At 43.9% G+C, this 10,783-nt stretch overlaps 1 pseudogene; it reads left to right on the top strand.

The window, feature by feature from the left end:
* Positions 1–6,502: 6,502 nt before the first annotated feature.
* On the top strand, positions 6,503–6,619 carry LOC126254139 (5S ribosomal RNA; annotated as a pseudogene).
* Positions 6,620–10,783: the final 4,164 nt, after the last annotated feature.

Genomic DNA, 10,783 nt, shown 5'->3' with positions numbered 1-10,783 from the left:
TTGTGAAGCCCTTTCTCTTGAACAAATCATCCAGTTTTTCTGAAACTGTAATAATTTGTTTATAGGTTTCCGGAAATTACTGCAACCAGCCGCCTTTAACTGTTAACAGTAGTTTTTGGAAACCTTTGTTCGTCACAGTGGCATTTTTCCACATACATAATTGCTAAGAGCCTTCCGAAATGCCTTCACAAAAGAAGACGAAGTAAATATTCCAGAATTCGAATAGAGAACAGCTGCCAACATGAATAACGTAGAAGTAAATATCCTCGGAGCAATGAAGCAACTTAAATAACTCAATAAAAGCAAGTCTTCTGGCACAGACTGTGTACCAATTATGTTCCTTTCGGAGTATGCTGATGCATTACCTCCGTACTTAACAATCATGTACAAACGAACGCTCGACGGAAGATACGTACCTAAAGACTGGAAAGTTGCACTGGTAACCCCAACATTCAAGAAAGGTAGTAGGAGTAATCCACTAAATTACAGACCTATATCGTTAAAGTCGATATGCAACAGGATTTTAGAATATATATTGTGTTCGAACATGATGAATTATCTCGAAGAAAACGGTCTATTGACACACAGTCAACATGGGTTTAGAAAACATCGTTCCTGTGAAACACAACTATCTCTTTACTTACATGAAGCGTTAGGTGCTATTGATAAGGGATTTTAGATCGATTCCGTATTTCTGGATTTCCGGAAGGCTTTTGACACTGTACCACACAAGCGGCTCGTGGTGAAATTGCGTGCTTATGGAATATAAGAATCATAAAAGAAGGCTGTATACCTGGAAGAATCCTGGAGATACTAAAAGGTATCAGATAGATTATATAATGGTAAGACAGAGATTTAGGAACCAGGTTTTAAATTGTAAGACATTTCCAGGGGCAGATGTGGATTCTGACCACAATCTATTGGTTATGAACTGCAGATTGAAACTGAAGAAACTGCAAAAAGGTGGGAATTTAAGGAGATGGGACCTGGATAAACTGAAAGAACCAGAGGTTGTAGAGAGTTTCAGGGAGAGCATAAGGGAACAATTGACAGGAATGGGGGAAAGAAATACAGTAGAAGGAGAATGGGTAGCTCTGAGGGATGAAGTAGTGAAGGCAGCAGAGGATCAAGTAGGTAAAAAGACTAGGGCTATTAGAAATCCTTGGGCAACAGAAGAAATATTGAATTTAATTGATGAAAGGAGAAAATATAACAATGCAGTAAATGAAGCAGGCAAAAAGGAATACAAACGTCTCAAAAATGAGATCGACAGGAAGTGCAAAATGGCTAAGCAGGGATGGCTAGAGGACAAATGTAAGGATGTAGAGGCTTGTCTCACTAGGGGTAAGATAGATACTGCCTACAGTAAAATTAAAGAGACCTTCGGAGAGAAGAGAACCACTTGTATGAATATCAAGAGCTCAGATGGCAACCCAGTTCTAAGCAAAGAAGGGAAGGCAGAAAGGTGGAAGGAGTATATAGAGGGTTTATACAAGGGCGATGTACTTGAGGACAATATTATGGAAATGGAAGAGGATGTAGATGAAGATGAAATGGGAGATACGATACTGCGTGAAGAGTTTGACAGAGCAGTGAAAGACCTGAGTCGAAACAAGGCCCCGGGAGTAGACAACATTCCATTAGAACTACTGATGGCCCTGGGAGAGCCAGTCATGACAAAACTCTACCATCTGGTGAGCAAGATGTATGAGACAGGCGAAATACCCACAGACTTCAAGAAGAATATAATAATTCCAATCCCAAAGAAAGCAGGTGTTGACAGATGTGAAAATTACCGAACTATCAGTTTAATAAGTCACAGCTGCAAAATACTAACGCGAATTCTTTACAGACGAATGGAAAAACTGGTAGAAGCGGACCTCGGGGAAGATCAGTTTGGATTCCGTAGAAATGTTGGAACACGTGAGGCAATACTAACATTACGACTTATCTTAGAAGAAAGATTAAGAAAAGGCAAACCTACGTTTCTAGCATTTGTAGACTTAGAGAAAGCTTTTGAAAACGTTAACTGGAATAATCTCTTTCAAATTCTGAAGGTGGCAGGGGTAAAATACAAGGAGCGAAAGGCTATTTACAATTTGTACAGAAACCAGATGGCAGTTATAAGAGTCGAGGGGCATGAAAGGGTGGCTCAAAATGGCTCTGAGCACTATGGGACTCAACTGCTGAGGTCATTAGTCCCCTAGAACTTAGAACTAGTTAAACCTAACTAACCTAAGGACATCACAAACATCCATGCCCGAGGCAGGATACGAACCTGCGACCGTAGCGGTCTCGCGGTTCCAGACTGCAGCGCCTTTAACCGCACGGCCACTTCGGCCGGCGGCATGAAAGGGAAGCAGTGGTTGGGAAAGGAGTGAGACAGGGTTGTAGCCTCTCCCCGATGTTATTCAATCCGTATATTGAGCAAGCAGTAAAGGAAACAAAAGAAAAATTCGGAGTAGGTATTAAAATTCATGGAGAAGAAATAAAAACTTTGAGGTTCGCCGATGACATTGTAATTCTGTCAGAGACAGCAAAGGACTTGGAAGAGTAGTTGAACGGAATGGACAGTGTCTTGAAAGGAGGATATAAGATGAACATCAACAAAAGCAAAACGAGGATAATGGAATGTAGTCAAATTAAATCGGGTGATGCTGAGGGGATTAGATTAGGAAATGAGACACTTAAAGTAGTAAAGGAGTTTTGCTATTTAGGGAGCAAAATAACTGATGATGGTCGAAGTAAAGAGGATATAAAATGTAGACTGGCAATGGCAAGGAAATCGTTTCTGAAGAAGAGAAATTTGTTAACATCGAGTATAAATTTAAGTGTCAGGAAGTCGTTTCTGAAAGTATTTGTATGGAGTGTAGCCATGTATGGAAGTGAAACATGGACGATAACCAGTTTGGACAAGAAGAGAATAGAAGCTTTTGAAACGTGGTGCTACAGAAGAATGCTGAAGATAAGGTGGGTAGATCACGTAACTAATGAGGAGGTATTGAATAGGATTGGGGAGAAGAGAAGTTTGTGGCACAACTTGACTAGAAGAAGGGATCGGTTGGTAGGACATGTTTTGAGGCATCAAGGGATCACAAATTTAGCATTGGAGGGCAGCGTGGAGGGTAAAAATCGTAGAGGGAGACCAAGAGATCAATACACTAAGCAGATTCAGAAGGATGTAGGTTGCAGTAGGTACTGGGAGATGAAGAAGCTTGCACAGGATAGAGTAGCATGGAGAGCTGCATCAAACCAGTCTCCGGACTGAAGACCACAACAACAACATGGAATATCTTCTCAGTTATGTGACTGGATTGTGATTTCCTGTCAAAGAGGTCACAGTTCGTAGTAACTGACGGAAAGTCATCGAGTAAAACAGATTTCTGGCGTTCCCCAAGGTAGTGTTATAGGCCCTTTGCTGTTCCTTACCTATAAACGATTTTGGAGACAATCTGAGCAGCCGTCTTCGGTTGTTTTCAGATGACTCTGTCGTTTGTCGACCTATAAGGTCATTAGAAGATAAAAAAAACTGGAAAACGATTTAGGAAAGATATCTGAATGGTGCGAAAAGTGGCAGTTGACCCTAAATAACGAAAAGTGTGAGGCCACCCACATGAGTTCTAAAAGAAACTCGTTAAACTTCGGTTACACGATAAATCAGTCTAATCTAAAAGCCGTAAATTCAACTAAATACCTAAGTATTACAATTACGAACAACTTAAATTGGAAGGAACACACATAAAATGTTGGTTGGATGGCTAACCAAAGACTGCGTTTTATTGGCAGGACACTTAGGAAATGTAACAGGCCTGCTAAGAAGACTGCCTACACTACACTTGTCCGTCCTTTTCTAGAATACTGCTGCTCAGTGTGGGATCCTTACCAGGTAGGACTGACGAAGTACATCGAAAAAGTTCAAAGAAAGGCAGCACGTTTTATGTTATCGATAAATATGAGAGAGAGTGTCACAAAAATGATACAGGATTTGGGCTCGAAATCATTAAAAGAAAGGCGTTTTTCGTTGCGACGGAATCTTCTCACGAAATTCCAATCACCAACTTTCTCCTCCGAATGCGGAAATATTTTCTTGACACCGACCTACATAGGGAGGAACGATCACGACGATAAAATAATGGAAATCAGAGCTTTCCCTGCGGTATACAAGATTGGAATAATAGAGCATTGTGTAGGTGGTTCGATGAACCCTCTGCCAGGCACTTGAATGTGATTTGCAGAGTATCCGTGTAAATGTAGACATGTAGATGTAGATGAAGTGTTAATCAGTTGTCTGACTGTACGTGTACATCACATCTACCACGACTGGCGTATCATTCGGTAATACCTTCGTGATGCGTCTTTTTTTTCTTTTCTTAGAGTATATATGCTTCACATGTTATTATGCCACGCGTGGCAGACGCTGTGTCGTACCAGTATTATCGATTTCTTTCCTATTCCAAGCGCGTATTGAGTGACGGATCAATGACTGTCTGTATGCCTCTGTAAGCGCCCTAACCTCTCTTACCGAATTCTAGTGATGCTTACGCAAGGCATAAGATAGTGGTAGCATATTGTTCCCATATTCTTTTTTGAGTACAGGATCTCTAAATTTACCTACAGGATTTCGCTAAAACTGCGTCGTATTTCTTCTAAAGATTCCTCTTTATGCTTCTCCCGCATTTCTGTCACAGTTTCGTACGGGCTGTAATGACATGTTCGATGTCTGTTGTCATGCCTACTCGACAAGGAATTATAACACTGGAACAAAACTCTACATTTTGTCACACTGAGGTGTTGTATGGGATTTCGTTTACAGATACATTGAGCTTGCCAAGAACCTTTCAAGTAAACTTAAATCTTTCACTCGCGCTACGAAACACTGATTTTACATGATCGTTCCACTTCATATCGCTTCTTTGTGTATATCCGTACGGTGTTCAGAACTAATCTTGTAATAAAAATAATGTCGTGTTCTGTCGTTTTGTAATAGGCACTAATTCACATTTCTCCACATTCAAAGAAAGCTGATACTCATTACGCCAGTTGGAAATTTTGTCCAAATCTTTCTGCAGTACCTTACGACCGTCAAGCTACGATACTCTACTGTTCACAACAGTATGATAAGCCAAGAATTGTATAGTGGTACTGATCCTCTCTGATCAATTTTTTATGTATATTGAAAACGTTAGAGGTATATTACGCCTTCTTGCGACACAGTCGATGTTATTTTCGTTTGTGTGCAACATTCGTCGCCCATTATGACGTACTAGGTCCTATTACTCAAATATTTTTGAGCCATTCACATTTGCAGTAATGCATTAAAATTAAGTTCCGTCAAACAGTCATATAACGAGCAATGTACGCCAACTACGACAGAAACGAGTTTAGAGGGCAGAAAAGAGACATAAGGTTAGGACCGACCTACCGACCACAGGAGTCGCTTTCTTATGCTTTCCGTACCGTCGGCCGGCCGCGGTGGACGAGCTGTTCTAGGCGCTTCAGTCCGGAACCGCGCGACTACTACGGTCTCAGGATCGAATCCTGCCTCGGGCATGGAAGTGTGTGATGTCCTTAGGTTTGTTAGGTTTAAGAAGTTCTAAGTTCCAGGGGACTGATGACCTCAGATATTAAGTTCCCTAATGCTCCGAGCCATTTGAACCGTACCGTCGCCATATGATACGACATCCTATTGTCAAGAAAAGACACGTTTTATTCAGTCACAGACAAGCGACGGCGGACGCACAGGCGCCGGCTAAGATCGGATCGTGTTAGTGTTAACAACTGAAATCAATTTGTCAGAAGGACGTGGAGAACCAGCCTCACATTGTGTCCCACAAAATGGTACTGTCTGTGGCCTTCCACCAACCGCTAAGGCAACCGCGTGACTGGGAAAACCCGTCCATTGGGTAGCACAATGGCTGCTCGTTTCTCATAGCTGCTCTTCGCGTTTCGCCTTGCCCTGCCCCAAAAGTAATAAGTATTGAACCATATGGTCACTAAAAAGCCAGTAGGCTCATTTGAAATGGGAAAGATGGATGATAACGCACGTGAACACGCGAAAGTGAATATCTCGCCAATGAATTTGGCAATTGCAACAAACGAAGTGTCTACAGATACCGTAAAACTCTATCGGACTGTGATAACACGTTTACAGAAATTATTCACAAATTAAAACGACAGGCCGAAAAGTGGATTTCGCACAGTTAAAAGTTGATTTTCTTACCAAATAAATAAAGAAACATTAGAAGTAGCGGCAGGATTGTGAACTTCAGATACATAGGAAGTTACATAATGCATAATTTGTTGTTAATATTTACACTTATAAATCCAAAAACAGAGAAAAAACATAGACATTATTGTTTATAAATAAACAATAGCAGATAAAAGAAAACAGATAACAGCATAATATTTCACGGAAAATTACCATTAATTTGATGTATCATACGTGTATAAAAGGTTAAAATTAAGAATTTCAGCGATTTGAAAATTCAGTAGCTATCTGACTGCCAACGGCCCTGCCGCAGTGGTAACACTGGTTCCGATCAGATCATCGAAGTTAAGCGCTGTCGGGCTGAGCTAGCACTTGGATGGGTGACCATCCAAGTGCCGAGTGCTGTTGGCAAGCGGGGTGCACTCAGCCCTTGTGAGTTGATTGAGAAGTAGCGGCTCTGGTGTCGGAAACTGACATGCGGCCGGGAGAGCAGTATGCTGACCACATGCCCCTCCATATCCGCATCCAGTGACGCCTGTGGGCTGAAGATGACACGGCGGCCAGTCGGTACCTTTCGGCCTTCATGGGCGGTGCGGGAGGAGTTTAGTTTTTAGTTTTAGTTATCTAACTTCGGTGGTGCTTGACCGAGGTTCCCTGGGTGAACAGCGGCATTTTCGAGAGGAGTCTATCTCCGGATGCCGTTGGAGGCGTTCACACTACGTTAGTTTGTGTTTCGGTAAAGTGGCCGAGAGGTTCAAGGCGCTTCAGTCTGGAACCGCGCGACCGCTACGGTCGCAGGTTCGAATCCTGCCTCGGGCATGGATGTGTGTGATGTCCTTAGGTTAGTTAGGTTTAAGTAGTTCGACGTTCTAGGGGACTGATGACCTCAGATGTTAAGTCGCATAGTGCTCAGAGCCATTTGAACCATTTGAACCAAAGTTTCATCCGATGAGTGGTGAAATAACCACTAGCTGGAGTGTGTGAATTATTCAGAGTTCCTACTTTTCGACATGGTATTTTTCGGCATCTGATGGACTTGTTATTTTTCAGGTTGCGTATGATACAAGGCACTCTTACAAGGGAACCTCCCCATCGCACCCCCCTCAGATTTAGTTATAAGTTGGCACAGTGGATAGGCCTTGAAAAACTGAACACACATCAGTCGGGAAAACAGGAAGAAGTTGTGCTGAAATATGAAAAAATGAGCAAAATATATAAACTGAGTAGTCCATGTGGAAGATAGGCAACATCAAGGATAATGCAAGCACAGGTGCGTCGTGGTCCCGTGGTTACTGTAATCAGCTGCGGAACGAGAGGTCCTTGGTTCAAGTCTTCCCTCGAGTGAAAAGTTTAATTCTTAATTTTCAGTTTATGTGACAAACTATTATGTTTTCATCAGTTTTTTGGGAGTGATTATCACATCCACAAGATAACCTAAATCGGGAAAGGTAGAAGAATCTTTTTACCCATTCGCCAAGTGTACAAGTTGGGTGGGTCGACAACATATTCCTGTCATGTGACGCACATGCCGTCACCAGTGTCGTATAGAATATATCAGACGTGTTTTTCTGTGGAGGAATCGGTTGACCTTGTGATCAAATGGTTTCGGTTCCCATTGGAGAGGCACGTCCTTTCGTCTACTAATCACACGGTTTTGCGGTGCGGTCGCAAAACACAGACACTAAACTTATTACAGTGAACAGTGACGTCAATGAACTAACGGACAGATCATAACTTTGCGAAAATAAAGACAGTAAATTTTTCACTCGAAGGAAGACTTGAACCAAGGACCTCTCGTTCCGTAGCTGCTCACGCCAACCACCGGACCACGGCGCTATTGCGCCTATGGTCTCCTTAATGTTGCCTATGTTGCACATGGACTACTCAGTTTGTATATTTTGCTTATTTTTTGATAGTTCCACACAACTTCTTCCTGTTTTCTCGATTGATGTGTGTTCAGTTTTTCAAGGCCTATCCACTGTGCCAACTTATAACTAAATCTGAGGGGGGTTCCCTTGTTAGAAAGTTTCAGTGCGTAGCCACTGTGGTGTTTACATTTTGAGACACTGTGCGACTTTAACGGTTTTCTAAAGGTAACTCACGCAATTAATCGGTTTATTCAGCCGCCTCCAAGATCTTAAGAAACTCGGTCAGGTTCTGAAACAAATTTATTGTGAACTGTGACTTTCGGTTTTTCTATGTTCGTATTGGAAATATATCGAATACATGAAAGTTTAAAATATATGTGGGTATGTATGTAATTTTTGCATAGAAAATCCTGCCTGCATTAATGTCAATTACTTTTGTGGAACATTGGGTTCATTGCGACGAATGTGGTTGGCACCCTATAGACAAAACGTAGCCAAACTTGTAAGTCCAGCCACGTCTGCAGGGGCCCATTTATGTGTTTGTACTGTGTAACGTGTGTGTAAATCTTTTCTTACAGTAACACATGGGGGCTCCGAGCTGCCGTAGAACTTGTAAACAGTTTATAACTTTGATTTTCGGCGAGTTAATGAGAAGGATCGTATTTTATTTCGTCATCCACACCTCATGCACATTCCCATAAAACCCCAACGGTCGCAGCCATCTGACCACACATCAATCAGCCGTTGTACTGTATAGCACATCCGCTGATGTCTTTCGGCATTTGCAGGCTCCTCAATACACCCAAGAAACCTGTCTGCATCCTGTGCTGCGGTTCGATTCACAACTTCCAAATGCCCGGACAAATAAATATCTACTCGCTTTGGGATCGGAGAACGTGGAGGTCAGGGACTGGCCCACCTCTTGCTATCCGCCAGGCACATAATTTGGTGAACCTAAGAAGTGCCACTTGAACAGACGAAAGGGAACGGCATCTGGAATATTTCAGAAGAAAGAATTCCATGTGGTATGCTGCTATGTTCCATCCTTGTTTGTTTCACATGGTCAGTGTACTATGGTGAGTTGGAGAAAACGTTTCTGCTTCCATAGGAAGTGAGAGTTTTATGAACGAACTTTTGAATTTAAATGAATGACTGAAAGTTAGACCCTAATCTGACTTGAAATAGATGCTACGTAACTTAACTGAGCTTTTTACCACTGCCATATAAGGCCACGACATTGGTACCAAAACTCTCAAAAAGTTCTTGGCCAGTTTAGTTAAAATTTTTAGAGGATTCTGTAACAAACACACGGATAAAACGTTGTTCCAAAAATCTCGAAAAATTCTTGCCCTATTTACTTGAAATTTTTACGCGATTCTCTGTCAAACACTCGGACGGACACAGGTAACGTATTTTGAAGTACACTCCTGGAAATGGAAAAAAGAACACATTGACACCGGTGTGTCAGACCCACCATACTTGCTCCGGACACTGCGAGAGGGCTGTACAAGCAATGATCACACGCACGGCACAGCGGACACACCAGGAACCGCGGTGTTGGCCGTCGAATGGCGCTAGCTGCGCAGCATTTGTGCACCGCCGCCGTCAGTGTCAGCCAGTTTGCCGTGGCATACGGAGCTCCATCGCAGTCTTTAACACTGGTAGCATGCCGCGACAGCGTGGACATGAACCGTATGTGCAGTTGACGGACTTTGAGCGAGGGCGTATAGTGGGCATGCGGGAGGCCGGGTGGACGTACCGCCGAATTGCTCAACACGTGGGGCGTGAGGTCTCCACAGTATATCGATGTTGTCGCCAGTGGTCGGCGGAAGGTGCACGTGCCCGTCGACCTGGGACCGGACCGCAGCGACGCACGGATGCACGCCAAGACCGTAGGATCCTACGCAGTGCCGTAGGGGACCGCACCGCCACTTCCCAGCAAATTAGGGACACTGTTGCTCCTGGGGTATCGGCGAGGACCATTCGCAACCGTCTCCATGAAGCTGGGCTACGGTCCCGCACACCGTTAGGCCGTCTTCCGCTCACGCCCCAACATCGTGCAGCCCGCCTCCAGTGGTGTCGCGACAGGCGTGAATGGAGGGACGAATGGAGACGTGTCGTCTTCAGCGATGAGAGTCGCTTCTGCCTTGGTGCCAATGATGGTCGTATGCGTGTTTGGCGCCGTGCAGGTGAGCGCCACAATCAGGACTGCATACGACCGAGGCACACAGGGCCAACACCCGGCATCATGGTGTGGGGAGCGATCTCCTACACTGGCCGTACACCACTGGTGATCGTCGAGGAGACACTGAATAGTGCACGGTACATCCAAACAGTCATCGAACCCATCGTTCTACCATTCCTAGACCGGCAAGGGAACTTGCTGTTCCAACAGGACAATGCACGTCCGAATGTATCCCGTGCCACCCAACGTGCTCTAGAAGGTGTAAGTCAACTACCCTGGCCAGCAAGATCTCCGGATCTGTCCCCCATTGAGCATGTTTGGGACTGGATGAAGCGTCGTCTCACGCGGTCTGCACGTCCAGCACGAACGCTGGTCCAACTGAGGCGCCAGGTGGAAATGGCATGGCAAGCCGTTCCACAGGACTACATCCAGCGTCTCTACGATCGTCTCTATGGGATAATAGCAGCCTGCATTGCTGCGAAAGGTGGATATACACTGTACTAGTGCCGACATTGTGCAAGC

Source organism: Schistocerca nitens, chromosome 4, assembly GCF_023898315.1.
Source record: "Schistocerca nitens isolate TAMUIC-IGC-003100 chromosome 4, iqSchNite1.1, whole genome shotgun sequence".
NCBI classification, from domain to species: domain Eukaryota; kingdom Metazoa; phylum Arthropoda; class Insecta; order Orthoptera; family Acrididae; genus Schistocerca; species Schistocerca nitens.
Note: the sequence above shows the minus strand (reverse complement) of the source record. Positions and strands in the feature narration are given on the sequence as shown.